The following is a 15,323-nucleotide window of genomic DNA, read 5'->3' as shown; positions in this document are numbered from 1 at the left end:
TCTCGACCGAGAATTTCTGCTGGATTTTCCAAAATTCGTTTGTGTGCTAATTCCGCGAACTCAGTCCGCGAACTGGCGAACGTTCTCTTTCCGAGAATTTATGTTGAATTTGGAAAACTCAACCGATTAACTTAAGTCCACGAACTTGTTTGTGAACTTAAGAGGTTATGATATAAAGATGTGCTCTGAACAAGAAACATTAAATTACTAAGGAATGTTTTATGCAAACCGTGGATATATGTTCATGAGACGATTCAATTGAATCGAATCATCTTTGTTTAAATTGTATCTTCTGTAGTTAAATAAGATCTCACATCAATTGAACAACTCTCTAACTAGTTCATTTGAGTCAATTGAACTAGTTATGGTGAAGAAGAACAAGGTTAATATGAAATTCTCATATGGTTAACCTTTTGGGTTACTATGTTGAACCAACATGAACGTACACATTTGGGCATGGTTTTCACGAACTCAGTAAACGTATACCCGAGAGTGTATGACAAGCTAAGTTTTCGATCTAACGGTTGAGAAATATTAGCTTGAATCTAAATTAGGTTTTCATCTAACAGTGAATATGGATTGCTTTGTAACTAAGGCAAAACCATGATTTGAAGGCTATATAAAAGAGACATCTAGCATTGAGAAAACCTAATCCCCACACGTCTGTTTGCTACTAGTGCGCTCGCAAGAGTCGATCTCCATTAACCTTTGATTTTCTTCTCTAAAATCAGGTTAACGACTTAAAAACTTCATTGGGATTGTGCAGCCAGACCAATAATACTTTTATCGTAGTTGTGTGATCTGATCTTGCATATCGTACGAGTACAATCGATTGATTGGCTTGAGATCGTGAGAGTTCTTCGATAGGAAAGATAAAGAAGTCACAAACATCTTCGTCTCATTGTTTGTGATTCCTCGACAATCCGCTTGTGTAGTCAGGAAGGATTGTAGAGAGGTGATTGATTAATCTAGGCTATTCTTCGGGAATATAAGACCGGATTATCAATTGGTTCCTGTTCACCTTGATTTTATATCTTAAGACGGAACAAAACCTAGGGTTTATCTGTGGGAGACAAATTTATCCTTTGATAAACTTTTCTGTGTGAGACAGATCTTTTTATAATCAAGTCTGTGATTTTAGGTTGTGGGTGAGATCATCTAAGGGAATCAAGTGCGTAGCATCCTGCTGGGATCAGAGGCGTAGGAGTGCAATTGTACCTTGTATCAGTGGGAGATTGATAGGGGTTCAACTATAGTCCAGTCCGAAGTTAGTTTGCAGTAGGCTAATGTCTGTAGCGGCTTAATACAGTGTGTATTCAATCTGGACTAGGTCCCGGGGTTTTTCTGCATTTGCGGTTTCCTCGTTAACAAAATTTACGGTTTCCGTGTTATTTTTTTTTTCGCATTATATTTTATATAATTGAAATAATACAGGTTGTGCGTTAGTGATCATCAATTGGAAATCCAACCTTTGGTTGTTGATTGAAATTGATTGATCCTTGGATATTGGTCTTTGGTACCATCCAAGTTATTCCTTGTATTTGATAAAGACTCGCTATTGTTTTTAGCTTTAGTAAAAATCAAATCAAGAGAGAGATATTAAATCCTTGAGATACTTTTATCTAGATTGAGTCTGACTGTCTAGTTGATTCTCTAACAAATTATTTCGGAGTTAGTCCATACAGATTGCTAAGCGAAATATTGGATGGTGTTGTTAGACCCCCGCTTTTTCAATTGGTATCCGAGCAGGCAAACACGTTTAATACCTAACAAGTCTGTGTTTGTAGCGATCTGAGTCTATGGACAAGAGTACTATCTCTGATAAACGCGTCACCAGTAATAAAGATTATATCTCGTCTAAATCTATTAAAGAGAATAGTTCAATCTCGAATATAGAAAAACCTTGTGGTTCGACGAGACAGACAAACAATGACATGTGTGTTCATGATTATCCTTCGAAAGAGACATTCTCTTCTAATGAATGGGATACAGCTGAAGAGAGTAAATTGATTCTAAATTTTTTTAGAATTCAAGATGTTAGAATGAATCAGTTAAAACACCATGTCAATGTTCTTCTTGGTATTGTAAGATATTGCAAAGTCCATGGTAACGCTGAAGACCAGTCTTCATGCTTGACTCTTGAGGCCAGCCTCGAAAAGGATGCCTTAGATATTGAACGCCGCTTGAATAATCTCTCCATTCAAGGATGTTCAAAGAAATCTAATGTACCAAGAACTTCTGATACTTTACATTCAGAAGTAAATACAGATGTTCCTAATGTTTCCTCCAATCTTGAACTTGGGATATTCTGTAAAAGAGACAACACTTCTGATGATGATATTAAGAATGCTTCCTCCAGTCATTCCTATGATCAAAAGGTATGTCTTCTTTGTGAGACCAAATGTTCTGTTAGACAAAAGAGAAACTCTAAGTTGAATAAAGACTCCTTAGTTCAACTTCAACACACCCTAGATTTGATTCTCAAAAGTGTGACTGACATCCGTAGGATTTATCCAATTGGTTTTCGTACGTATCTTGTGTATGCTACCAGGAAAGTCAGTACAGTGAGTTCCTCCAATGTTCAAGGGGAGAATAGACGTCTTAATAATCATCGTCCTAAGAAAGTTCGACGCCTTGTCTCTAAATGCAACATTGTTCCTGTTGATAAAATCATTCCATAAGAAAGGAGAATTGATAATATAAGAAAAGATATTAAAGATGTAATTGTAAGGTACAAAGAGCTTGTCAATAGATTATCTTCTTCTTCATGTCAAGGAACTTCTGGTAAGAACTCCAACTATGTCTCTTATTTTGATGAAAGTAAGTTTTATGATAATTTCTCATGTCAAACATGATCCCTCTCTAAGACTAAGAGGAAACACAAACTTAACCAAAGACATAAACCTCGTAATGAGCATGTGGCTCGTACTTGTGCTAATTAATCACAAGGTTCGATAGATTACTCATATAAAATTCTGTTGTTGAGTAAGTTGTGTTAATAACATGTATACTTGTTTCTTGCATCAACTTAAGTTGTTTTCTTATCGTCCATAGCTAAACTTGTGTTCACATATCCGCTAATATCAAGTATTGGTTAAGTCAAAAGAAGATGTTGTATTCTGTCTTAAAACTTGTTTTTAGGTCCTGTTTTCAAATTGTTTGAAGGACTTTATTTCTTGGGTATTCGTTGTACTCGAACGGATTTCGTTCTGGCCCGAGTCAACAGTTTATTTGAAACCCTAAATTGCTGTCCCCAAGGATAAATATTCAACCTCTTAGGGTTACAAGTCACGTACGTGTACTCCAGGTAGTTTTGGATTTTTGAGAATGGTTTCCTTCCCTTCTTGCTATGGTGGTTTTGGAAAAGGATTCCTTGACAAAGGTATTGAGGTTGATTCCAAGAAGAAGAGAACTCTTGTAGATGAAGATCATCCCAATGCCTCATGCTTCTTTGCATATACTCATAAAGATGCTGAAAAGGATGATATGATCTCTGCTGAAGTTGTTCATGACTTTCTTAAGTACTTTGGGGAAGCAAAACTGCAGCTTGTTGATACTCTTAAAGGTCTCGATAAGGTGAAAACTGAGTTGGAAAAGGTTGTGTCTGACCTTGGTCTCATAAAATCTCAAATCAAGGATCTTCGAAAAGAGAATCATCTCTCAATTGATGCTGAGAAGGATGTATATCACAAACTTATTGACTTCATGTCTCGTGAGGATCCTGAACCTCCCGTATTCTTGTTCACTGTTGAGGATACGCCGAAATCCGTTTAAGCTTGTCATCTATCTTAGATGCCTAGTATGTCTTCTTTTTGGATTAGTTGGAAGAATAAATAGTGCTTTCAATATCGATGATTGTGACTACACATAGCTATTTTTGTTTTCATCTTCTTATGTTATTTTTTAAGTTTATTGGTTTTAAATTCTAAAAATATTTGGAGGATGATGTTATTACAGTATTGGTCTTTTGATTTTGTGATATTGCAATATTTTTATGGGATATGTATTGTTTGCGTCTGTGAACTCGAAGGTCCCATATTGCGGTCAAAAGTAAAGTCGTTCATGAATTTATATTCGTATTGATGAAAGGACGAATGGACGTTTGACAATTACAAAAGTTATGCCTATGCAGTCATGTATTTTATGGAAAATAGGATTGAAATCTTTTGTTTGACAAGGATAAAGTATATTATGTCGTTACGATGGAAAATAAATAGATCCTTGTATGTTATCCACGGAATTGATCTTCATTGATCCATATTATGTTTTACCGTGAAGGCTCCATTGTGTGTCTTATGTTGAGCACCTTACAACTAAGTCGATTATTCTTATTAGCTTTGTTGGTTGTTCCATGAGATGCTATATGTCGAGCATTAGGAACTAAATTAATCAACTAGTTTGGTTATTTAGTTTGTACTCCATAAGTTTTCTTTCTTATGTCGAGTACATGCACGGTTAAGGTTGTCATATTCCATGATGAACTTAGTCGGGGTTCCATAAGTTCTCTTATGTTGAGCCCAAAATAATTAGATTGATTACTTCGGTGATTAGTCTGGTTGTTTGTATTCCAATTAGATTAATTATAGGTACTCTTGTAATTAATCTAGTTGAGTTTTCATATATTCCATAATTTCTTGTGTTGAGTATATGAACAGATACACTATCATGTTCTATTGGTTAAAGTAGTCACGTATTCCGTAAGGTTTTCCTTATATTGAGTAACGGTTAAGTTAGTCACCTCTATATGACAAGTGTGTGTGACAAGCTAAGTTATCGATCTAACGGTTGAGAAATATTAGCTTGAATCTAAATCAGGTCTTCATCTAACGGTGAATATGGATTTCTTTGTGACTAAGGCAAAACCCTGATTTGAAGGCTATATAAAGGAGACATCTAGCATTGAGCAAACCTAATCCCCACACGTTTGTGTGCTACTAATGCGCTCCCTAGAGTCAATCTCCATTAACCTTTGATTTTCTTCTCTAAAATCAGGTTGACGACTTAAAGACTTCATTGGGATTGTGAAGCCAGACCGATACTACTTTTATCGTAGTTGTGTGATCTGATCTTGCATCTTCAATCGTACGAGTACAATCGATTGATTGGCTTGAGATCGTGAGAGTTCTCCGATAGGCAAGATAAAGAAGTAACAAACATCTTCGTCTCACTGTTTGTGATTCCTCGACAATCCGCTTGTGTAGTCAGGAAGCATTGTAGAGAGGTGATTGATTAATCTAAGATGTTCTTCGGGAATATAAGACCGGATTATCAATTGGTTCATGTTCACCTTGATTTTATATCTTAAGACGGAACAAAACCTAGGGTTTATCCGTGGGAGATAGATTTATCCTTTGATAGACTTTTCTGTGTGAGACAGATCTGTTTATTATCAAGTCTGTGATTTTGGGTTACATCAACTCTTGGTTGTGGGTGAGATCAGCTAAGGGAATCAAGTGCGCAGTATCCTGCTGGGATCAAAGGCGTAGGAGTACAACTGTACCTTGTATCAGTGGGATATTGACATGGGTTCAAATATAGTCCATTCTGAAGTTAGTTTGCAGTAGGCTAGTGTCTGTAGTGGCCTAATACAATGTGTATTCAATCTGGACTAGGTCCCGGGGTTTTTCTGCATTTGCGGTTTCCTCGTTAACAAAATTTCTGGTGCCTGTGTTATTTCTTTTCCGCATTATATTTTATATAATTGAAATAATACAAGTTGTGCGTTCGTGATCATAAATTATAAATCCAACCTTTGGTTGTTGATTGAAATTGATTGATCCTTGTATATTGGTCTTTGGTACCGTCCAAGTTATTCCTTGTATTTGATAAAGACTCGCTATTGTTTTTAGCTTGAGTAACAATCAAATCAAGAGAGAGATATTAACTCCTTGAGATACTTTTATCTAGATTGAGTCTGACTGTCTAGTTGACTCTCTAGCAAAGTATTTCGGAGTTAGTCAATACAGATTGCTGCAAAATATTGGGTGTTGTTGTTATACCCCCGCGTTTTCAATCCTGCTGGGATCAGATACGTAGGGAGAGCAACTGTACCTTGGATCAGTGTGAGATTGATTGGGGCTCAACTACAGTCCAGACCGAAGTTAGGTTTTAGTAGGCTAGTGTCTGTAGTGGCTTAATACAGTGTGTGTTCAATCTAGACTAGGTCTCGGGGTTCTTATGCATTTGAGGTTTCCTCGTTAACAAAACTTCTGGCGTTTGTGTTATTTTTTTTCCACATTACATTTTGTTATATAATTGAAATATCACTGGTTGCGCGTTGAATCGATCAATTGGTAAATCTAACCTATGGTTGTTAATTGAAATCAATTGATCCTTGAACATTGGTTTTTGGTACCGTTCAAGTTAATTTCGCTTGCATTTTGCAGATTTCTATTTGTTTGAGTAAGGATTGAATCGAGAAATTGAGATATAACTCTTTGATATACTTTTTATTAAGATTGAGTCTGACTGTCTACTTGATTCTCTTAAAAGTATATTGGAGTTAGTCCATACAGATTGCTAAGAGAACTATTGGGTGAGGTTGTTGTACCCCCACTTTTTCAATTGGTATCAGAGCAGGAAAACACGTTTAAAGACCTTATAAGTCTGTGTGTGTAGAGATCTGACTCTATGGACACTAATCTCTCTGATAATGCAACACCAGATTAGAGTTCCCCTTGAGATGTTTCAAAATCCTGAGACATCTAAGAAACCTCCTGCATCTTCCTCTGTGCCTGAACCTGCCTTTAACTGGGAAAAGTGTCTTGATGAACAGTTGGATGATCTTTCAAATGAGAGTGATTCAGAAGGGGGAAAAACTATTGATGAGGAAGTCTCTCAATATATCAAGCTCTTTGACCATGCTTTGAAAGAAAAGAAGTCAATATCTTGCTTGAGTAAATATTTGGCACCTCTCTGTCAAGAGAACAGAAAGATGAGAAAACTCGTTAAAGGTTATGATTATGGATATAAACTCTTACAATCTACCGTTAAAGATCGAGAAGAAGTTTTATGTTCAAAAAGGTCAGAATGTGATAATCTTCTTCGAAATCTCTTTGTGTTGAAAGAAAGACTTGCAGAATCTAAAGCAAGATATGACTCTCAACAAAAATGTTTTAATGACAGAGAGCTCAGTCTCCTCGCCAGAGAAAAATCTTTGGAGACTGATCTCGCTGCTGCCCTTAATAAGGTAAAATCACTGGAAGAGAATCTGAAAAGAACATGTAAAGAACATCGTGATATACGTGGTCTTCCAGACGCTCCAAGTACTGGCAAGGTCAATTTTGTTCATGCTAATGACAACTCTTCATGTGAAAAAAACTTTTCCAGCAGTCGACGGTCTCAGGAACAAGGATTGTACTCCTTCAAATTTAACTCGCATGAGAACATTCAAGAACAATTCCTTTAACTACTATTATTGCGGAAATAAAGGACATCTTGAACGAAGATGTCTTTTTCGACTGAGGAATGAGAAACTTCACAACATTCTTGCATGGATGTCTAAAGAAGTAATTAAACTTGTCTCTCATATTGCTGGAGTTAAAGGCAGTGCCTGCAATCAAGAGAAATGTTGTGTTGAGTCATTTCTAGATTATGATTTTGAAACAAAAAATGCCTACAATTATAGAAGGAAGAATGTCAGATGGACAACTGACTCTTTAAATTACTCTGAGAAGAGAAAAAGGCATAGGAGAAAGAAAGAAAAGTCAAATTCCTTATCTCTCTCTGAAAAGGACCGTGAACCCGAGGTGTCTTCTCCAGATTTCATTCATATCAATAATCGAGTCTCGGAGCTCAAGATAAACATAAACACACTCAAATGGAGCATCAAAAAGGCAAGGAAAGCAGCAGATTCAGGTATTCCTTGTTCCCCCCTGGTTAAATCTCCTTCAACTAATCCTAGTGGTTTTTCTGAAGATCTTCATGAAGTGAAGAAAGAAGAAGTCAATATTCTTGATGAGCAAAATGCTCATCAAAATACAACATGACTACTCAATGTAGCATCCTTCTTGTAATGTGGAAGGATGCACGTAATTCTCAAGAAGCCTTTGTGTCTTGAGAAAGTAGTTGTTATATTTTATTTTTCCATATAAACCAATTATCATAAAACTGTTGAGCCTTTCTCCAGTACTTTACATGATATATTGTTTTTGATATTTTACTCTTGAGAATAATTCCTTGTTTGATTTCCTTGGGTTTCAACAATTCTCTTATGTTCCTTTGAACAAAGAATGTCATCTTTTGTTTAGAATGATTCTTGAGTTTTTCAAGACTTCCTCTAAATTTGGCTCCATTATTCTCCTGATCTCGTACCATGGTTATAACCATAGGTACACGTACACCTGACCCACACTGAACATATACGAGTAACCCTAGGGTTTCCTATGAAACACTCATATATAAATATATGTATCATGCTCCTTTTTGATACATACACGTTCTGTAACGTCAAAAGGTTCGCCTAATTTCTGTGTGCACAATGGATGGATGCTACACGGAAGACAATGTTGAGAAGGGCAAGACTATCGAGTTTCACACAAACCCTGTTTTCATAACCTGCTATCATGCTGTTGATCATGAAAACAAACTACCATTTCACATGTCGTCACAACTGGTAGAAAATCTTCTTCGAGATTTTGAGGTCGTACGTGAACAACTTGGGATTGCAACAAGGAATCTTGATTTTTCGAAAAACGAACTGAAGAAATCAACTCATGAGCTCGTCCATGTTCAATCTCTGGTTGTTGGACGTGTTTAATTTTTTTCAAATCATATTCTCTAAGAGTTGTGTATTATGTCTAGGAAAACTTCTATGTTTTTAAGAAGAATAATTAGAGTTTGGAATAGCCATTATTATGATTAAACATAGCTATGTCCAACGATTTTCATCTTCAATGTTTTAAGATTTATTTGTTTAAATTCTAAAGTATATTTGGAAGATGATTTAGCAGTATTAATCTTTATGGTTTTATATATTGCAATTTGCTATGGGATATGTGTTTTTGCGTCTGTGAACTATGCTTGCCTCGTACGTGGTCAAAAGTTAAGTCTTTCATATGTCGATATACAAGTATTGATAAAAGATTGAATGAACTTTTGACAAACAAAAGTTAAGCCTTTTTATGTCATTATGCAAATATTGATGGAAGAAAGGATGAGCTTTTGTTACAAAGATTAAGTCTATTGTATGTCATTATGAAAATAGTGATGAAAGATAGAGTGAATCTTTGTTTATTCCGCAATATTGATCTGCCCTGATCCATATTGTTTATGTATATATTGTGCGGCTCCGTAAGTTCTCTTATGTTGAGCATTTTCGATTAAATTAATCATGGGTTCTCTTGTGATTAATTTAATTGAGCACTTTGGATGCAAATTCATGTTTCATGTGTTTTGTTATGTCCAAAGAAATCCTTATTTTCTTTTGAAAGTAAGGTCGCTTTTGTTGTTCTTTCGGGAATGACATTTTATGGGGGAGAGTTTTTAATTGAACTTGTGCTTAATTGCCAAATCTTTGTGGGGAGTGCGGATGTGGAATATTATAGGGGTTACCTTGTATCTTTATAAACTCCTTGATGAATGCATTTAGTTTCGGCTATATGATTGCATCTGATATGTGCTTTCTTTTGGTCATGAAGTGTCTCTGTAGAAATTTCATTAGGATCCCACTAGTTTTCGTACCTTTGCCAATTTTATTGACAAAAAGGAGGAGAATTAATGTGTAGTTCACACTACAAATACATATGGTTTTCGGATCATTATGTAAGGGGGAGTGGTTTTTATGTGAGATGAAGTATTGACTAAGGAGGAGTGATACATTCACCATAGTATTGTTTTCAAAGTTGTGATACAATTGAACTTTGGTGATGTGTAATAATACTATGACATTGTGTAACAATGATTGAGAGCTTTTGTTTTCTCATTGTTATGGCTACGGATCTTCAAGTGACGAAGATTTCGAGTATTGTTGAAGGACCAAGGAGATCATGCATGTGGAAGAGAAGCTGCAAAGTATATTTATTTTGTATTCCATATGTATTGATAGTTTTGTAACTAAAATTGACAAAGGGGGAGATTGTTAGAGCACTGCTCGGTCGAACTCGCAAGCGTTGCTATCTCAAGCTTGTTTGTCAACTTTAGTTGCCAAAACTATAAGTCTTGATTTCTCATCTACTTATAGCTAAGTCTCAGACTAGGATAGAAAGTGTAGTTAAGCTCTAGTCTCCACGACGTTCATCATGCAAAGACGAAGAACTACTCAAGGAACTGGTGGAACTTCATCGACTAAAAGGTATGTGGAGACTTGAACTTATCTATCACTCAAAAGTCTATCTTCTCTATCTCCTATCTTGAGACAAAAGTCGTATTGCTATATAGAATTCGATTATACACATTTGCTATTTCGATCCGATTTTATCTCGCGTATCTATTTGTCGAAATATGTGTTGATAAGATTTCTCTTTGGCCAAGTTCATCTTTACAAGTGACGAAAGTCATATTGATTATTTCAATATCTTGAAAATCGCTTTGATGAAAAATATTGTGTGAATAACATCTATTTAATATCCTCTAAGAATGTTTCAATGATTGAAATGAGATTTTAGAATATATAAACTTGAGTGGATATAAACATTGTATGTGAACTCATACTTGTGTAAGTCCAAAATGCTTGAACTAAAGTATGCATACTTTACTGGTTCAAGAAGTATGGAAGTTAAGTCCGCGTTCTCGTACGCGTACTGCCGGAAGTTCACATCCCGTGAATTTATGCTGGAGTTTGTGAAATGAAAATAAACTTAAACCGGGTACTTAAGCATGCGTACCGGTATGCATACTTGAGTGGGTTATTATCTAAAAACGGTTTATTCGTGAACTAGGACATATATAAACTAAGGAATGCATATTTGCAACCCGTGGCTATAATGTCCACGAATCGATTCGAGTGAATCAAAATCGTCTTTGTTTCGATTGTGTCTTATATACTTCTATGAGATCTAAGCAATTGAACAACTCTTTAACTAGTTCGTTTTAGTCATTTGAACTAGTTGTGGTGAAGATGAATAAGGTTGATATCAAAGTGCTCATATGGTTAACCATTTGGTTAACTACTGTTGAACCAACTAGGTGTACATGTTTAGGTACGGTTACAAAAACCTAATGAACGTGCATTTAATTTGTGTATAACAAGCTAAGTCCGATCTAACAGTTGAAAGATATTATCCTGAATCTAATTAGGTTTTCATCTAACGGTGAATATTGAATGCTTTGTTACCAGGGTAATTTATATTTCAAACCCTGATTTGGAGGCTATATAAAGGAGAACTCTAGCAACTGGGAAAACTTAATCCCCACACCTCCTGTGTGATGATAGTCGTATAATTTAGAGTCGATGCTCCTTTATCCTTAGGTTTCTACAGATACCTCGTAGGTTAACGACTTGAAGATTTCATTGGGATTGTGAAGCCAGGCCCAACTATTTTCTCTATAGGTGCGTGATCTAATCTTGTTGTTTCTATCGTGATTGAGTGCAATCGTAATATTGGCTTGAGATTAATTTCTCTGATAGGCAAGATAGAAAAGTAGTCACAAACATCTCCGTATCATCGTTTGTGATTCCACAATATCTTGTTTCTCTAGTCGATTAAGATAATTGTGAGGTGATTGATATTTCTAGGATGTTCTTTGGGAATATAAGTCCGGTATATCAATTGGTTCATGTTCACCTTGATTTATCAAAAGCCGGAACAAAACTCGTAGGTATTTCTTTGAGAGACATATTTATCTATTCCTGTCAACTTTTCTGTGTGATACAGATTTGTTTATTAAATCCTTCGACTTTGGTTCATAACAACTCTTAGGTGTGGGTGAGATCAGCTAAGGGAATCAAGTGCGTAGTATCCTACTTGGATCAGAGATGTAAAGAGCGCAACTGTACCTTGGATCAGTGTGAGATTGAGGTTCAACTATAGTCCAGTACGAAGTTAGTTTGTAGTAGACTAGTGTCTTTAGCAACTTAATACAGTGTGTGTTCAATATGGACTAGGTCCCGGGGTTTTTTCTGCATTTGCGGTTTCCTCGTTTATAAAACTTCTGGTGTCTGTGTTATTTCTTTTCCGCGTTATATTTTGTTATATAATTGAAATATCACAGGTAGTGTGTTGAATCGATCAATTGGTAAATCCAACCTTTGGTTGTTGATTGAAATTGATTGATCCTTGAGCATTGGTCTTTAGTACCGTTCAAGTTAATTTCTCTTGTATTCACTCATACTCGCAGATTTCTATTTGTTTGAGTAAGGATTGAATCGAGCAATTGAAATATAACTCTTTGATATACTTTTTAGGTTTATTTCGCGTTTCCTCCCCTCCGAAGATCGCTAATTAGTGTTTCTTCCCAAAATAGATTAAAATTAGTGTTTCCTCCCATTGTTAGTTTTTCCATCCGGAACCCGGTTAGCTGAGTCAGAAGGAGTAAACACGTGGCAGGAATATTCATGTGTCAAACAAAATTCGCTAAACACCCTCATCTTCTTCGCTGAAATAAACCAAACCATTATCATCAGTTCTTCCTCCCTGTCATAGCCAACCTTAATTTCCATTTCGTTCCCTGACTCTCAACGTCGCACAATGCCAAACCGAACCCATCTGGTGATTCATTTCAACCTCCGTCTCTGTAAACCCATTTCAAATTCTAATTTCTTCAATCTACCAACAAACAAAAACCCTAATTTCACTTGATCCCGTTTCACAACTCTAGTGTTCAACAAACAAAAACCATAATATCAACAGCTTCATCTCCATCAAATAGTGCTCATCAACACCATCTCCAGAATCTAAATCAACCACCAAATCCCATTAATTCAACGACAACATCAACTTCTAGTAATCTTCACCAATCATCTTCAATTACCGCATCGAAATCCATCAAGGAACTTTCCCCAATTTCTACTTCATTTTCAATCACCATTAATGGCAGCATCTAAAGCCTCTAAATCAACAAAAATTAGAACAAATTGCAAACTCATTCAACAACGGCAATCTAAATTTTTTATATCAGAAATCAAAATTCAAACAATGAGAAAGAGTTTGTGATACCTAGGATCGAAAAAATTGCAAACCCATTCAATCGCGGTAAACCAAAATAGTGATTTTCAAATAATGAAAAAAAGTTTGGTGATACCTAGGATCAATTTCAGGAACATGTTCTTCGATTTGCTTCTGTTTTTGTGGGATCGTTTCAAAATATTTCATTTAGCCCCAACCATTTTAAATATACAATAGAAGAAAGAGGAAACCTTAGAACTACATAAAACCAATGGAGAAGAGATTAGTTTGATTGAGGATGAAATTGATGAATGCTTAAGAGTCCGGTTTTGTAGATATCGATGGGTTATGTATGAATTTTATTTTGCAGGGAAGGAATTTAGTAAAGAAGTAGATGAACTCCAACAGAATTCTCCCATGAGCATCTATGAAATGCATATCACTTGTTTGAGAGAAGGCTCAAGTGATCGGGGTGCTCTAGTTATATTTCTAGAAATGAAATAAGTTTGACACACATATTTCACACAAATTTAAGAGGGTATTTTAGGTAGATTGTAAATAATATTGTTAGATTTTCCACGTGGACAGTACTGCTTACTCAGCTAACTGAGAAATGGATGGAAAAACTAATGATGTGAGGAAACACCAATTTTAATCTATTTAGGGAGGAAACGCTAATTTGCGATGTTGGAGTTAGTCTATACAGATTGCTAAGCGAAATATTGGGTGAGTTTGTTGTGCCCCCACTTTTTTTTCAAGCATTAAGACAGATCATCAAAGCCTCAAATGCTTCATGGAGCAGAAAATTACAACCTCCTTCCAACAAAAATGGTTGGTCAAACTTTTAGGTTTTGATTATGACATTCAATACAAAAAAGGAGCTGAGAATATTGTTCCTGATGCTCTCTCCAGAGGCCCATGGATGCTGCTGCTTGTAATTCATTGTTTTTGTCAAATTAGGTTCATGAGGTTATAGGTAGATATGAAAATGACCCTAAGGCCAACCAACTTATTTCTACACTTCTCCTCAATCCCCTCAACATCCCCATTTTAACTTATAAGGAGGGTGTTTTAAGGTACAAGCACAAACTCTACATTGGCACTGGAGGCAATGTGAGACAAACACTTTTAGCTTCCGTACATACTTCTGCAATTGGTGGACATTCTGTCATTCAAGCCACTTCTATGAGAGCAAGGAGCCACTTCTATTGGAAGGGAATGCACAAAGACATAGTATTTTTTGCTTCTCATTATGATGTTTGCCAGAGAAACAAAAGTGACACCACCAATACTGCTGGACTACTTCAACCTCTACGTGTACTTGATCAGCCTTGGCAACATATCACAAGGTCGCCGATTGGTCAAGCAAATACTCCTACAATGGACTAACTCTTCTCTGGAGAATGCTACATGGGAGGACATGTCTCATATTAAAGCACACTACCCAAAGTTTATCCTTGAGGACAATGATCATTTCCTGGGGAAGGCAATGTCACAGTGTGACAAGTGAGGGCTACCTCACTTGCCTGCCGATAGTATTTAGCTCAGTGTACTTAACAACTTTGTTACTAGACATTGGACGAGGGACATGTTTTCTCCATCTTTTGTGTGGAATTAGGGTTATCATTGGTTCATTTAAGTTGTAATAGAACCTGTTTTGAATCCATCTGAAATAAATGATATTTCTTCTTCCTTGGATGCACTTAACAGTGTTGTTTGTTAATAAATGATTTTTGTTCTTCCTGAACAGTGCTAGCACGGATTTTGGCTTGAATCTTTGATTCAAGTGTTGTTTATCACCATTTATCCTTTCTTTCCATCGATCTATTTGTTAATTTGTTGTTTAATCACAACATGTCTATACATCACATGATTACTTTTATCACTTGGTTTTCCATCAAAAACTTATTAATAGTTCTCGAGTTCCGAATGGCTAAACCGATTCCTTATGAGACAAATTTTACTCCACGAAACCCAACACATATTGAAACTAATTGAAGTAGAGCTCATAAAAAAAATCCTCATGATTCTAACCGTTCTTTTATCTACCGCGCCCAGCATGCAGGGAGGTAATAACGAAAATACATCGTACCCGTTCAAAAAAAGAGAAATATAGTATATATAAGAGCAAGTCCAATGGGACTGGCAAAAAACAAGGTTTGCCCAATTTATACCCACAGTGGGACTGGCAAACAAGTGAAATGGGTAGATAAATCCTGATATAATAGGTTTTTTCCATCGAGTCTCAAGTTGAGACGGTCGGCTCACAGTGAGACGACC

Source organism: Papaver somniferum, chromosome 2, assembly GCF_003573695.1.
Source record: "Papaver somniferum cultivar HN1 chromosome 2, ASM357369v1, whole genome shotgun sequence".
NCBI lineage: Eukaryota > Viridiplantae > Streptophyta > Magnoliopsida > Ranunculales > Papaveraceae > Papaver > Papaver somniferum.
The sequence above is the reverse complement of the archived record's forward strand: the minus strand, read 5'-3'. Positions refer to the sequence as shown.